This window comes from Pezoporus flaviventris, unplaced genomic scaffold (genome assembly GCF_033815535.1).
Source record: "Pezoporus flaviventris isolate CSIRO_AGI_PZ_B2104156 unplaced genomic scaffold, CSIRO_AGI_Pfla_v1 ptg000089l, whole genome shotgun sequence".
NCBI lineage: Eukaryota > Metazoa > Chordata > Aves > Psittaciformes > Psittacidae > Pezoporus > Pezoporus flaviventris.
The window spans coordinates 426,471-443,445 of record NW_026892637.1 but is presented as its reverse complement, the minus strand read 5'-3'; the positions used below and the strand labels follow the sequence as shown (position 1 = coordinate 443,445).

At 34.8% G+C, this 16,975-nt stretch overlaps 1 long non-coding RNA gene across 3 annotated transcripts; it reads left to right on the top strand.

Annotated features, from left to right (window-relative positions):
- The first annotated feature begins 563 nt into the window (after window positions 1-563).
- LOC133280769 (uncharacterized) lies at window positions 564-16,933 on the top strand. 3 transcript variants are annotated; one of them, XR_009747283.1, is made up of 4 exons: window positions 1,751-3,021; window positions 10,180-10,523; window positions 16,152-16,240; window positions 16,819-16,933. It is a non-coding gene; the product is annotated as an uncharacterized LOC133280769 (long non-coding RNA). The 3 variants fall into 3 exon arrangements; XR_009747282.1 differs by lacking the exons at window positions 16,152-16,240; window positions 16,819-16,933 and adding an exon at window positions 564-1,744 and having other exon boundaries at window positions 2,869-3,021; window positions 10,180-10,766; XR_009747281.1 differs by lacking the exon at window positions 16,819-16,933 and having other exon boundaries at window positions 16,152-16,304.
- Window positions 16,934-16,975: the final 42 nt, after the last annotated feature.

Below are 16,975 nucleotides of genomic sequence, written 5' to 3'. Positions count from 1 at the left end.
CTCTCACCATTCTGAGTTGTCATGAGTGTTCATTTTCTGGGAAATGTGACAAATCTTTCCTTCTATGCCAGACACTGCATTTACTGATGGTTTTTTACTGTGCTTTCTTCAAACGCTTGTGGCAAATTTAAAAAAAAAAATGTAATATATGTATTTAAAAAAATAGAATAAAAATAAGTGTATTAACTACTGAGCATTTAAACAAATGTTATCTGATTATATGGTAACTCTGATATATTTAATAAACCCTTTAAACCCCACTTTTTATTATAAACTCTAAGTTTGGTAAATATCCAAATTTCATTATGACTAAGACCACAGTTGTGGAATTACTCTTTGTTCAAATTTTTGAACTACTCATTACCACATCACTTCTCTAGTCTCATGCAGATGAGTTGAGGCTAAGCTAAGCTTCAATTTAACTATTACTGCTTTTTGCTGGAGATTTCATACATGCCAGGTACACACAGTACTGTTTTAAGTCTTTGCCCTCAAAGTCACAGTTTTATTATTATTTTCTATGATAGGAAAAAGATGATGTGGTTAAATATGACAAATAAGGAGGGAGCCAATATGGGATTAAGAGGTAGAATAACCTGGCTTGACCTGTATGCATGTATCATGAAGCCCATTAGAGAACCCCAGCTCACTGTTCTCATGAGCCATTTAAAGTAATGTGGCAGCTATATCAGCTTTTGAGAGGCAGTGAATAGGATGACTCTTTGCTGCACCAAAAATTCCTGCTGGAGTAGGATCAATAAGGAAAGGAAAGGAATATATTAATTAGACCACTTTTATTACCCATCAGGAGATACTTGTGCTAGGAGTAGGTCCAACAGAAAAAAAAAAGGTTATATTTTTGTCATTGGCTTTTCAGAGAAAAAAAAATGAGAATAAAGCAATTCACACAGCTATATGGACATTTAGAAGGGGAAGAGGAACTTCTGTTTCTCGCTGAACTTTGAGACAGTATGATATACTTTCATCAGAAATTATATCATCGCTGCGTTATCTTGAACCCTCCATTGTGGAATGCTGATAATGTTTCTAGGTTTTGTTCTGTGGCTTTGACCTGATTTCCTTCATACTTTCTCAAAACAAAGCCATCTACTCCCAACAGAATTTTTTAACCTTTACAAATGTGGTATTATAAATCACTTAGGGTTTAGCTAATGTTAGTGCTTTGAGAAAGACCTTTTTTGTGCTTTCCAGCACCATTCATAGGATCATATAACCCTTTGTCTGGCTTATGTAATTTAGATCAATGCAAATGGTTTCAGCTACTTTTGCTTTTCATGCCATTCTTAGAACCAAAAGTATGTAACAGGTACTTATCCCAGAATGTCAGGTAGACTTCTCTGTACTATTCTGGAAGAGATTAAAATGTTATTTCTTATTGCATCTACTACTAAGTGACATCTCTGCCTCTCTGTACATTTTAAAAACCATAGACCATATTCTTAACTTCCTGTCTATGAAGAAATAAATATTCTAAATTAAAGCCAGCATTGCAAGTTCACAAGGTGAAACATATGATACAAAAGAAATGCAGCTTTATATTCATAGGTTTTACGTGTAGAAAAAATAGAGCAAGATGCAAGGTAAGCCACTGTTAGACATGCCATAAACTGTTCATTTAAGTGGCAAAGAATAGTGCCTCACTTCTTGAGCATCTTATATGTCTTTGACTACAAGAGCACTGCTTTCTGGACTATTAAAAGGATTTTACTGTCTTGAACTGCCTGTAAGTTCCACTTTTTTAGCATTTCCTTCTGTGTTTCAGACTTTTGTCAGAGGCATAGTTTATTGGTATGAAAATAAAAGAGTATGTTTCAGCCTGTAAGGGTCACGAATAGATGGCAAAAGTCTCTTACAAAGACCTTTAAGTTAGTATTTCAGTGATCTAAAGAATTACTTGGCTCACCATCCATCTATTCTCATAAGTAAATAGTGTTTAGAAGGAAACAACTTTATTCAAACATCACTGAGAAGAAGTTTTCAAACATCATGGCTCTGAAGAAAAAAAATCTTAGGAGGGATTTTTTCAGACCTGCCAAGTAAATCAGGATTTAAAATCACCGAATCATAGAATCATAGGCTGGTTTGGGTTGGAAAGGACTTCTAGGTCATCTAGTTCCAACCCCACTGCTATAGGCAGGGATGCCTCACACTAGACCTTGTCATCCAGAGCTCTGTCCAACCTAGCGTTGAACACCACCAGGGATGGAGTATTCACCGCTTCCCCAGACAACCCATTCCAGTGCCTCACCACCCTTGCAGTAAAGAACTTCCTCCTTATATCTAATCTAAAATTCCCGTGTTTAAATTTTAGCCCATTACCACTTGTCCTATCCACATATCCCACTTTAGTCTCAGATATACCAAAGCTGAAGGGGATCTTCGGATAACCATATGGTGTCAGCTGCCTTTAAAGCATTTTGGTTGGTTGTTTTGGTACAGAAGTTATTTTAAATCACACTTTTGTAACTGTGGAAAAGCCATTAGAAGAAAACATCTGCCTGGAGGAAATAGAGTTATACAATCTTTACTCTCTCCAGATGTTTAAGAATGTTTATGAGATGTTTATGAGAGGCTCAGAAAGCAAAAGAGATAGATGGTGACAATGCCTGAGTGTATCAGTAGACCTACATACTCCAAAAATAATTTTGTCACAGACTCTACGTCAGGGTAAAGAGAGGACTGTATCAGAAAGGCTTTTGTCCCTTGAAAGCATTACATGCTAAGTCTAAAGCCTCTGTGTGCTAGATCCACTTCTCTACAACAGACTAGAATTTCAGAACTGGGTTTGACCTCTTTAGAGTCTTATCTACCTCCTTTATTTTCATGTCCCTCTCTTCATGCCTGCAGGATTGATTGCCCCAAAATGATCAACTGTGAATAGTCTCCGAAGCAGCTGAGGAAATATTACCATATTTATCAAGTAGCAGTTCTGTGGCCTTCTAGGGTTGAGTACTAGGCAGTAGTCACAGGTCTTTCCTGTCTTTTCCCAGCTGCGCTCAGGTAAAGTTTCCACAGACTGATGTCCTAATGTTTTGTATTTCATGTATCATATAACTTTATTTGCATTATTCAAATTCCCAGTAAGCTGGATGACTACAATATGACCATAAAAACAAGTCTCTGAGAGAAATAAAAATATTATTGTATATGACAGTTCTGTAAATATGCACATGTAAATGCCTATTTCAAAATTACTTTGAATTGTAAGGTTGCAAAAGCATTAGTAATAAAACTATCCAATTTTTTGTTTAGTATGAATTTTTTATTCATTGGAAAAGTGAGTTGAAATTGCTTGGAGCTACCTTCTTAAACAACTTCCAGATTGAACATGTACATTTTGCATGCAAATAAGACTGAGAGACTGGCTACAAATAGCTATGCTTAATCTGAATATGCAAAAATAGTATTTGCATGTGTGAACTTTACTAGGAAACGAGTAAGAGAGTTTAAAAAACAGGCTTGATATCTGTGTTTTCTAATCTGCAGAATGACAGGCATATTTCTCAAACACATAGGAATATCAGGAAAGAAACAAGTCTGGAAGCTGATGGAGGAAAAAGGGAAAAGAATCAAATTATAATCCAGTAGACTTCCATAATTTAGCAATCAATCAGATTGTACTTTATAGAAATAAAGCTTCAGAAGCCCAAATAATAACGCTATACACATCACAATTTACATTAACCAAGTATTTCTTAATGCCAAATTGGTAGACCTTGCTTTCCTTCAGATAGAATCCTTGATTTTTTTGCTGAGTCTCCTACAGTTCTGTGCCCTGGTTCTGCATCTGGATGAAGGCAGAATTCTATTCCTTCAACCTGAGGGAATCTGGAAGTTAAGAAGACAAATACTGGATAGAAAAAGGGAATAAATCAAGTTTATGAACCATTCAGAACAATAGAGTAAGAGCCAAACTTAGGGTAAAAAAAAAAATACAGCTCTTACAATAATGAACAGTAAGATCATATATGCACCCAATATCCTACTATTAAGTGTATTTGAGGCAGCAGCTGTTAGTTTCCTCACCAGGAGTCCAGAACTGAACATCTATGTAAAGACACCACCAAATAAAAGGTATCTAAGATTTTATCCCAGTTTTTATATTTTCATAGTATAGTACTAATACTATTTTTTTTTTTTTTTTTTTTGGTAGAGAAGTAATCATCATACTTCATACAGGCATGACACAAGGTTTGTTATACCTTTATCAGCATTAAGTCAAAATGTTTAAGTGTCTAAGACAGCTAATATATTTCGGCACATGTAGAACAGACCGGATGATCACTCTACAGACTTTCCATCAAGAGCTGGGTACCTGTGAAACTCCTTCTATAAGGCTTCCAGGAGTTGTCTCCCTGGAATTTTGACTAGTAGCAGGGGATCTCCAACAGGGAGGACAGCAAAAAATCATCCATAGTAAAGTCCTCTGCTGGGTATACTGAGTCTAAAAAAAGGGTATATACAAAATCATAATGAAATAATGAAATTTCCTGTAGTATTTTTCTTCATAAATGTTTGGCTAAATAATACATTTTCTTGTTGAAAGATTTGAGGTTGGATGGTGTTTGAGGTTATGATAAGTAAGAAAGAATATGTGTTAAAAAGGTATTCAAATAACAATGATGTAGGAATCAGTATCGCAAAGATGTGTACATATACTTTATGTGCAGTAAACTGTCTTAGAAAATTAAGCAAACGTTGATTCAATGACTTCTGTATTTAGAGGTCTATTGTTTGGGGGTTTTAAATATTGCATGCATGGGTAGATGGAGAAGCCAAATCTCAATTGTAATCCCTTCCATAATAAAATAATGATAGAGCCAACTTAAAACCAAAGCCATCTGGGCACCAGGTATAACAGTAGTCTAATAAAAAACAACAACAAAACAAACAACAGAATAGAGTAATTATTAGCTAGGAAGAACAGCAAAATGGAGATTGTAACACCACCAAAATTTATTATATATGCAGATTTGTAGAAGCTTTCAGTTTTTAAATAGTTCAGTAGCATTTTCATTTAAAGCTTTTGGGCAAAACCAATTCCAGATCTAGTAAGATATAGGCTTTGTATATGGGAAAAAAAAACACAATACCGTATCTTTTAAGAGAAAAGGGGGGGGGGGGAAGGAAAAGAAAACCAAACCCCCAAACCTCAACAGAATGTGTACAGAATAATAGATCTTTAAGTAATGGGAATCACCAACACTATCTGACTGATAAATACCAATTTCAAAATTATTTCTTATAAGATTATGTGTTCCTATATGAACCAGTATACATGTTTGTTGTAGTTAATAAACGTAACCTGAAGCTGTTAGCTTAAGTGATCAGCTCATGTGTTAACTGATTATTTTCAGATGTTTATTAATGTATGAAGCATTAAGATTTGCAGGTTTTTTTGCAAATTTTAAATTCTTAATTTCTTTGGAGGTTTCTTTTTCTCTAATGTAACTTTCTTTGAATGCCTTCTTTTGTGTTACAAATCCCTGATTTCTGGATTTGCTCTTACTCAGATATTTTTGAATGGCTACTCCAAACTAAATAACTAAGACACATTTCCAAGGTTAAATAATATAAACTTACTCAAAACATTTGGTGACCAGATACATTTTAAATGATGACCTAAAGTAGCTAGTGCTACATCAGCAGGAGCAGCTTCTAGTACTGCATTGACTATAGGATTCCCTAGACTGCTTTCTGCTGCTTATACAATATTTATATAAGCACCTAGTTCTGTATCAGATGGACAAAGAACTACTTTTGAAAAATGCTGAATAATAAGGCTTCCAATATACTTATCTACAACAAATATTCCTGAATTCTAGAAATCTGTTTCAAAAACCAGATTTGTTTTATAATTTTCAGTATAAGAAAACCATGAAAAATGTGTATTATCCCTTCAGTCCCATGAACCTGAATAAGCATAAAATATCATCTTCCACTCTGCATCCATGCTCACAAGAAGCTTAGTCATAGCAGCAGCAACAAAGCTGCAAAATACATCTTTGGAGCTTATCTAAGCAGGTGGAATTCTAGTCCAGCATTTTTTCTTACAGTATCTGATATAAATGATTTTCAGATAATTGTAGTGCACAGCAGAAGTGATCATAGACCTACAGTAAGATGATAAACCCAAAATGTTTCTGCAAAAGCAGTAAATAAAATTGCATCCAGTGCAGGACTTAAGAAGAAAGCTTGACTAGACTGCAAGGGATAACTCTGCAGGTGACTGAATTAGGGATTTTATTCTCATGTAGGGAAATAGTTCTTAAATGCAGTGGATATCTGGGATTTTGCTCATTAGATTTGAAAATTCAATATCAATGGTGGGGTTTTTTTGTTTGGGTTTTCTTTTTCACATTGCCTTTGCAAAGTGGAAGGTAAAAGGACTCAACTGATTGTACTAAATCCCATAGGAAGACTGAGAAGAAATTTGCCAGAATTTGAGAATACATGATAACAGCCAATAACCATGTACATCAAATTAACAGGTTGTAGCTTGTTGCTTAAATCCATTCTTGGAACCATTATCATCCACGTGCACTTCCAAAGCAATTTTCTTAACTATTCTCCCAGTTAAAAGTTCAAAACGAATTCACCTGCTGTCAGCAACAGAAATGCTTCTATAGTTTTAAGATAGTTAATATCACAGGTTGCAGTCAGTTTACAGTCAACCTAATATGAACAATCTCCAAGTTTCATATGGAGATGTTCATATGAACACCTCCGTATGAAGATGTGCTTGTTTTTAGCATCTCTAGTGAATACCAACAGTGTAATTAAAATTGTCTTGTGATCTCTAGAGTCCCCTCAGGAACGGAGAATATAGCAGATGCCATCATACTGCAGTATAGCAAAGCTGCTTTATAGGAGTGTACCTGTGGTTGACTGTATTAGTGCTGTGTACTATAAAAAAATAGCTTATTTAAAATTTAATATTTTGTCAGAAGTATTTTATTCACAGTAGGAATGTACTCAACAGCAATAATCACATAAGAGATTTAAGTGTAAACCTCTAGGGATTGAACTGCTACAGTAGTATTACTAATAAATATCTATAATAAAGGAAATTCTTATGAATGGTGCTCTTTCACTTAGAAAGTCCCAGCATCTATAAAACAGAATGTTACTGAATGCTGCAGTCTTTTACTCTGCCATTGTTTCTAACTGTTGAATGAGTAACTATTGCAAGGGTAGATTAATTAATGTTAATCCATATGCCATTCATATAATTCATATACTGTCACCAAATAATTCTGCCAAGAATTCAGAAAGTAAACACAGAGGGATGTTAAGGGCACTTGTTCTGCTATGAGCTTTCCTATTCAGTAATATTTTAGGATCAAACCTGATAATAAGATTTCTAAATGCCATTTTCATTTGATAAAGTGTTGTCTTTTAGTAGTGATCAAATTTAGTTGTGGTGAACTAGAGTAACATTCCATTAAAAATTAAACTGAGGCAATTAAAAAAAAATAGGCTACATTCCTCTGTGGTCTAAGTTTACCGAATCAGGAAGGAATATGGATCTAATTTCAAGATAGAAGGGCAAACTAATCCACAAATTCATGTTAAAAATAAATCTAGACTGTATTTATAAAGGCAGAAAAATTCAATGACCACAATGGGATGTACACAAAGTACACAATATACACAAAGTATATTTAATTGTATCTAGAATAATACAGAGTAAAGGACATAGAGCACTTTTAGCTTCCAACCCCCTAAATTCACACTCCAATATGGAATCAGAATGCAGCCATAGTAAAGCTCAAAATCCAGAAATAAGGAGATGCCTTCTGGCCTGGTATTACTGATATGGCCATTGAAAAGAGTTGTTGTTTTTAAATAAATTTGAACCTGATTCTTCTTAGGTGTTTATTTCTTAAATAAATCATTAAGAAAATCACAACTACCTGAAGGTTCTGAGTATACACAGTGATCACTGATTTTATGCATAAATCTTTTCTCTGGATTTCCCAAAATGTCAGTTCTTTAAAAATTATACTGAAAAGATGAACCAAAGTGGGGTTTTTTCTTTTTTCTTTTTTTTTCTTTTCTTCTCTTTTTTTTTTCTTTTCTTTTCTTTTTTCTTTTCTTTTCTTTTCTTTTCTTTTCTTTTCTTTTTTCTTTTCTCTTTTCTTTTCTTTTCTCTTTTTTCTTTTTTCTTTTTCCTTTTCTTCTTTCTTTTCTTTACTTTTCTTCTTTTTTCTTTTCTTTTTTCTTTTCTTTTCTCTTTTCTTTTCTCTTTTCTCTTCTTTTCTTTTCTTTTTTTTTTCTTTTTTCTTTTCTTTCTTTTCTTTTCTTTTTGATATAGCCTGTATTGTTTTTTATAGTAACAAAGGTATTGAGCCTGTTAACCCAGTTTTTACACAATTCCATGTTCCATTTCACTGTATTTTTAAATGTGCCTTCACCTAGGAGTTCCAAAGTAAATCTGTCATATACATTGTGGAGGGAACCTGGAAAGCTGTATTTGTTACATATATTCTTCCAGAATATCCAAGGCCAAAATCAAATTCATGGTTTCCTAAAATTAAGTTCAGAAAGTAATTTTTTAAAGTTAATAAAAATAACTGTAAATTTTAGCCAAGTGCCTTTTTTATTGTTTTATTTTGGTTTTGGGTTTGGTTTGGTTTGGGTTTTTTTTACCATGAGCTAGAGATTGAGGAAATGTACACTTCACCTTGTTCTTTAAATAAGCTCAGTAGGGGGATTTAGTCCATCTATCTTTTATGTCAAGAAAAGGTGGATCCATTTAATTTATTTTTACACCTATTCTAGATGCACAATTGTAAAGGACACTTTTGTGCATCTATGATTTTCAATCCACAAGTTACCTAAGTCAAAACAATCATAAATCATCCTTATAGGAGCATTTTTTAATGAAGGCTCAAGGAAAAAATTTTACATTTAATGCCCAGCCAAATAGTTGGAGTAAAAAGAATCTCAATGTATGATATTATTTTCTGAATTGAACATAAAATAATATGGAGGAAAGAAAAAATCTTTATCAGTAGCCTCATAAAGCAGTATTCTCAAATCTGTGTATGTTACAGAATCCTACATAAAGGCAGCGGTAAGTGGGCTTTTGGTTCAAACCCTGCACCTACAACTGGTGTAGTCCCTGAAAAGGTCCATCTTCAACGAATTACCACAGAGATGCTAAATTAGCTGCTTTTGCAGAGGATTTAATTGCTAAGGGCAAAATCCCACACACTTACTAAGTTTGAAAAAATACTAGCATGAGCAGAAGGAGTATTTAATATGAAAGCGACTGTTAACGTGCACACAGGCAGATTTTTACCGATAAAACCACTTTTCTTTGACAAATATGATCTTCTCATGTTTCATGCTGCATACATTCTTGCTCTGGCGTATATGTAAAACAAGAGCTGAAAAACAAATTTGATTAAAAGGAATTAAATTTACCTCCTAAAAATTAACTAGCCTCTGAGATTTGCAAAAGAGTAACCAAAATAATAGGAACTCAAAAAAGACTAGGTGACCTCATCCTTCCGTCCAACGAAATCCGTGGCTGAAAGGACAAATATGTTTGGAAGCACAAATCAAAACAAAAAAGAAAAAATCCCATTATAAAAAAGGATCATCTACTTGATGTATTTTTGCTTTCCCTTTCTGGCTCATAAGAAGTCTCGTACTGGCTTAGCAACCCTAAGGGACCTTTGCCTTACTTATGTGGGTAGCTGCTGAACAAACTAGCTTGTGTTTCATTATTTTCTGGGTTACCACACTGTTGTTTTCAGTAGCCAGTTTTGTTGTCTACTCATTCCAAAGCTATTTATCACAATCTCATTTAGGAGTCTGAACACTTGCTGCCCACATCAGAACCAAAGTCTGTTTCAACTCAGAGTCAATTACTCTATTTATTAAAAAGTATTTCCTTACGAAAGCACACTGTATATGGTCTGCCTGTCAATTTTGAAGTAGATTGTAGGCCAAACCAAAAAACTTACATAGACTTAAATGGTCGTGGATTTACTGTTCCCCTGAAGTGATAGTCCCGTAGTTGCTCCACATAGCACAGATCAGAGATGAGCTGTTTTCTTTCTTAGAGAAGTTACTGTTGACTGATGATTTTATGTTATAGCCCCATACTTCTGTGATTAGATTTTCCTTTTCTTTCTGCAGTCCTAGAGGCAAACTTTGACTCTTCATTCATTCCTGAGAAGGATATGCCTCTTGTAGAAAAGTAGTGTTGGGGAAGAGCTTGCAAAATTGCATGCCCTACACCCTGCATATGCTATGAAGCTGAGCTCTGCAGAGCATGGACATACTGTGGTACACCTCCGTAACAGGAACTGGCAGAGCCACAAAGACATTGCCACTGTATAAATCATGTGCTTGTCCTACTGTGACAAGGGCTATGCTAAGGCTTGCAGAGCACTACTTCAGCCACTAGATCAAACAATGCCTTTCTGTCCATCACATCAAGAATTTAGTCTGTGTTGACAATGCAAAGACCACAAGCTGCATTAAAGGTAAGAACAGAAGGTGCTGCTTGAGACAGCTTATAATGAAAAAGCTGCAGATGACCACCCACAACCAGGAATAATCAAACAAATCACAAGTATTATTAAATTTAACTTAGATTTATTTACCAAACACAACTAATGGGCAGCATGTGTAAAATAGGACCTGTGTTTTCCTTTTGTTGCTACAAGCTGGTGGATTTCAGCAGCGTCTACTAAAAGGTGGATCCAACGAATCAAAGTTTTTATATCAGCAAGATACAAGTATCTTGTAGAAAATATATAAATATCTACAGAAAATGAACAAACAAAACCCAGGTCAATTTGACATAGTCTTCTTGCTGTTCATGCATAAGCGTAACTTCATTTTCATTGCTGAATTACACCAAATTTCACTTGGCATTTCCTCAAAACAACTGAAATAAAACAGATGTACAATGCTTAGAACACTCCATTCTTTTTCAAATGTCAAAAGAAAGTGTCCTGTAAATAGAAAGGGAGGGAAAATAGAGGAAGGCTAAAAGCAAAATGTGAACTTGCTCTTTTTCTGTGTCACGCTGACTTGTGTTTTCTCAGTCTGACGTCAACACCTAAATAACTGCTCTTATCACTTTCCATTTCACTTTATTTTGTCATTCATAAGCATTCCCTGTTGCTGTTCAGCTTTTTCCACTCTGTTTATTCATGTTAGTATGTTTCTCTTTTTCTCCTCCTTTGTTTCTTCCCCACTTCTTCATTAGCCTTATCTGTGAAAGCTATATAAATTTCTGGAATATTTAATAGCACTGATGCTGGTGACATTAAATCACTTCACTAGTGCTCTACTGGGAAAAGCATTTCCAGTAACTTAATGTTAAGAAGTGTTGCTTCCAGCAGTACTGAATTTGAAGAGTCAAAATGATGCTGAAGTAGTGGCAAATAACACTGTGGAAGAAAGTATTTCTCTCATAATTCCAGAACAAACTTCCATGAAATAACAAAACCTTTCCTAACACTTGGGAAGACTGTGAAAGCAGAATTTTATACCTCCTGTAGGAATATTTACAAGTTAATATTTCTTATGAAACTGACATGATGTTTTCATAATTCCAAAAAGTCACAGAAGAATAGAGTTGAAAATGTCCTTGAGGAGTCTATAATTCAATTTCCCTCCCAAGGGGTGATTAAAAACACATGCATAATTTCTGGCAGAAGAGTGTTTTTTCTTAAAAACTTTCAGCTAAATTCTCCTGTAGAAATTTTTTTAATGCAGCTGTTCACTATTCTTAACATTAAAACAAGTTCTGTTTCTAACCTGGATACTCTCACTGAAATTTATTATCTATTTCTATGATGGAAAAAACATGCTGTAGCACCTTTTGGTGTTGAGAATGGTTGTCTTCCCTCAGTCATGTAGTTCCAGCACTTTCAATCTCTACAGACTGCATGTTTTCTAGCCCACCTTATCACTTTTCTTGTCCCTCCCTCTTCTCTCCAAGTGGCTCACATCTTGCTTGAAGTGCAAGGCACCAGACTGGATAGATCTGCACCAACTGGTAAAGCCAAGACCAAGTAAATATTAAGTGGAACTACTATCTCATCTATCTTGCTGGCTGTAACACTAATTCTACCTCCTGGTATGATACAGGTTTTTCCCACTGATAGTTCCATCTTCACGTCAACAACAAAAGCTACTAGTTCCCATTCTGCAGGTTTTTGCCTACCGCAATCTTGTATTTGTGTGGTGGATAACTTCTACCAAAGTGCAGTATCTTACATATTCTTTCACTCGATTTCACAACATTTTAGAAGATGGTATCTTCTCAGCTGGCTAAGTTCCTTTTGCATTCATGTCATCTAACTTAATAATCATATTCCAGTGCTGTCATCCCTCAGATAAGGTGGGCTCTCAAGCATCTGCTGAACCCCATTCATGTTAACCCCATGTTAAGAGTAACCCACTGGTTACACCTTGAGCTATTCTTTAAACTATTTGTCCTCCCTTAGAATTGACATTCCCCAGAGTGAAGGGGAAGAAATAGTATATAAGCAGACATTAACCATAACCTGCATATATATATTCTATATATATGTAGCCTATATTCAATATGATTTCTCCAGTCCTCTATGGTTACTCACGGTAAACAAACACAGAACTAGGGATCTGGCCCTGTAGGTCTACCATGTAGTGCAATCTGTGTGAACATGAATGTTTCTGTCGTTTTTAAAACTCATTTATATATGTCTTTCTCACATAATGAGCTTTAACCTATGCAGGGTAAGTTTTGAATTTTGCTCATATTTGGAGATCTGACACATTAACTTCAAGACTATAGTTCCACTTGTCATTTAGAAGAGCAGAACACAAAACTCTTCTTTGGTCACACAGTAAAAACCAGATGGGACTGTGGACAACAGAGAAATGAATGAGAAACAAAATGGGAAAAATGAGGACAAAATACAGAGTAGAAGGATAATTTGAGACTAGAAGAACAAACAGAAGGTGAGAACAGGCCAATTAAAAAAAAAAATGTACAGCATAAACTGTGAAGAAATTAAAGCAAAGAAATAATTAGACAAAGTTAAAAGGAACAGGTTAAAAAAGGCATGAAAACTGAAAACAAGCACTTATTTCTTTGCATGTATAGAATAATGCAGTCCTATATATTTAGCGTGTATAGGATAATTCAGTCCTATATATTTAGCAGAGTAGTCATACATTCTCAAATCCTTAGCTCTTTACTGGCAGCACAGCAGCCTCATGCAGGATTTTAAAACATATTTCAAGACAAAGATGTGCTGTATCTTTCCTAATCTTTGCAGGTCCTCCCACATGCTGTGTCCTTTTCTGAATCTAAGATTCGTTAAAAGTGAAGTTGACTTGCTTTTCTTGCCTTTGAAATAACTGTCAGAAACATTGATCCTGGTGATTATGGCTCTTTAAATCCTCCATCTTCAGAATTGATGATCTTGTTTAATCATTTTCTGACTCTTAGAAAGCTGTTTATTTCACCATCATACAAAGCCCAGGTAAGAATTATTAGAGAGCATTATTCTTCTTTCTGTCATCTGCCAAGCAGAAATGAGGAGGAAGAATTAGAGGAGACAGAGTTTGCCAGCCAGAGCCTTCATCCTGATGTTTCAGGTTCCAGGCAATGCAGCTGCCATCACAAGTGGAAGGACACATCCCTTATTATTCTACCATTCTCAGATACAGGGTCGTGGGGAAGAATATAATATTTCATTTGCTTTCTTATGGATAATCTTATGTTTTGGGGTTTTTTTTTGATTCATTTTTATATTCTTAAATTCCCTAGTTTATTCAGTTCTAGTTTTCCTTAAAACTCTCCACGCTTTCAGTAAATATCCTTGAAATAACACCAGGGAGCACCATCATTTGTAATCATTTTCTAGTTGTTTCTTTTTTTAAAGGATAGTGTAGAATTTAAAGGTCAGGAAAGCAAAAAGGAAGGTCCTCGTTATTGTCCTTGTATGTCAGACATGCACAGCCAGATTCTCAGAAGTGCACAGCATTCATCAAGAACAATTGCAGTGTTTGTTTTGTTTTCAGTTGAAAACTATACCCATGGCATGTAAAAAAAAAAAAAAAAAAAAAAGTGATTTTTTTTTTCTGATCAAGCTTATCAAATTGCTTGATAAGCATGGTGGAAGCAGGTTGATAACTGACTAAGGACAAGTACAACCAGAGGCATTTGGCAGTATATGTTTCTATTAAGAATGGCTTGATTTCAGTGTGGTTACTCAGAGCAGCAAGGCTAAAAAGCTTGTAGGGCAAAATAAAAGCTCAAGTTTCCCCACTGAAATCAGTGGATCATTTGATTCAACCCACATTGCATTTTCATGTAAAATGAACTGCACTGCGCCTCCATATATTGAAAGTCATTGTTTGTGGTGTCCTGTAAGGACACTTACATGGAAACCACATAATTTTCCTTGTTATTTAAGCTTTCAGTTAAAGAAACTATGAAAATGCAGTTATTAATACAATCTTTCAAATGTGAAAACATAACAGTCCAAGTGATAGCTCATAAGAGGATGTGATCCATTTATGTTCATTTAAATAAAACATTAATTCCATAGTGAAGTAATGACAATTTCAAAAATCAATGTTGTACCTCTTCTGACCATTTAACAGAAATGTGCAACAACAGAATAACTGAAACTGAAGTCAAAGTTTGCTCTGTAGGGCTACAATATTTTCATTGTAGCCTTTCAAACATGTAGCTACTGAATGGTTATCAGGACAGGCAGGAGAGTGGAGATATGAAGTAGCCAGTAAAGGCTTTTTCACAAAGTCCAGCGAGAAGAGGTTTCAGAGTACTGCTGCCTCCAACGAAATTACTGATTTTGAGTTGTGTTCTCATCATCTGACAACACAAACAGAATTATATGAAACTGACTAGGCCTGTGTGTCCAGTCTGATTTAGTTCCCAGATTTTCACTAGGTCGTTTGTTCTGGAAGTTGTATTTGGATTATTTCTTGGAACAGTATAATTTTTGTGCTGTATTTACATTAGAAACAGTAGTGAAGTTTTCCATCTTTGACGTGCTTTTGAAATCTGAAAATATTTGTCCTTTAAATGTTATCAGACCTTTGCTTTTTAGATCTCTAAGGAGAACAGCCAAAATATTACAAAAATAATCTTCCTTTTAAAAATGTGTGCAGGTAGCCTACTAGCAAGATTTCTCTCATTGGTATAGATTATGCTGCTTGCTATTCCATTTCTGAGCACCTGAACCATGTGACTAGGAGAAATCATGGACAAAGTGGAAAACCATCTCTCATACTGACTAAACCAGAAACTTTCTATAGGACTTTTATTTCTAGTAATCCCCTGGGTCTACAGAAAAAAAAAGCATGTACATAATAATGACTACAGAATTTAACATCTATTCCACTTCTATAAACCATATAACTTCTTAAAACATTCCTGAAGATGTAGTGGAGGACCTCTGTATTAGTGCAGGCATTTTTCCTGTAGGAGTAAAGGGGATGAAGATATTTGGGTTCAGTATTTATGTGTTATTCCCAGATTCTCAAAAGACTATACTTGTTTGGGGTTTTTTTTAATTAAATATATGTGTTCTGAATACACAGGTAACTGCAATTTATACATTTAACATAAAACCACAAACCACACATACATCTTTCAAAACCACACATACATCTACCACACATGCATCTATCAAACAGCCTCCAAACCACTGTATGCCAAACATTGCATTTGCTAAGTAGCAAAACACTGATACATCTACAGACATTAATTTCTTAAGCATCCATTTGGCTAAAGCTATATTCTCTCACTCCTCTGTCTTACAGCTCCTCATAAACCCATAGTGTTTTCTTTTCCATAGCTGTTCCTATTCTACTTTAATAATAACAATGTTTTACTTTTAAAAGTTTAAATTTCACCATTCCACAAATAATGTACAGATTTATTATATGTAAGACTTTATCCTATTATTTTACTATCCAGTCATTTATGAAATTTGTCATGAGACTTTGAATTCATAATGAATTTAAGTAATATCATAAAATTAGCTTTTAATTGTTAGTTGTTGTAAGTGGTTCTTAATTATTTGCAGGTTCTGTGTTTTTTGACCTTAAAGGTAATTTTTCTTGTCACTTTTTTACAGATACTTACAGGAAGATTTATGAGTGGTCTTTTTCATCTTCCATTCATTCTGTGGCTTTGTTTTCATGCCAGGTTTTCTGTCATAAAAAGGTAACATTAAGAAAAATGTATATTTATTTATTGCAATCAATCTCTGTTCTATTGGCTACACTACAGATAAAGGTAAATTACTGCATTGACACTTTCATAATGAGAAACTGATGTTAGCCTTGTGCTTTTCAAGTTTCTGCATTTTGAAGATTTGTCAAGATGTTTGGTTTTTTAAAGTAGGCATTTGTTTTTTTCTCCTAATAGAAGAGTGCTGATGACACTAGCATTATTTTAGTAACTATATTATGTTTAAAAAAATACTTATACAGGTGAAAGCAAAAAAAACATCTGGCTGCACGGGCCATTTTCTTAGACTTCCTTGTCATTGAATCCTGTATTGTGTCAGGCAAATCTGGCTAAATTTGAAACAGCTGACTAACTACCTGAATGCTTCCATCGGTATCTCAACATGAATTCATGTTGAATTACATATGTAAATACATATTGTAAAGGAAATAGAGAAGGTGGGAACATATCCTGGATTATCTGATTTAGAATTTCTTTCATTCTCTGATTTAAGGAATGCAACAGTTCATAAGTGCCAAAAATCTCACCGCAATGATCTCTAGCATCCTCAGGGCATGACTTCCATGTCAGAGTCTTGCAACACTTACAAAGAAGGCAAGTAAAGCAGACTAAGCTGTTTTGACATTCTTGCTAGCCTAAGCATATTGTTTCATGCATACATAACCAGGAGCAACATGCTTGTACTGGGCTGGCAGCTACAGACGAGCT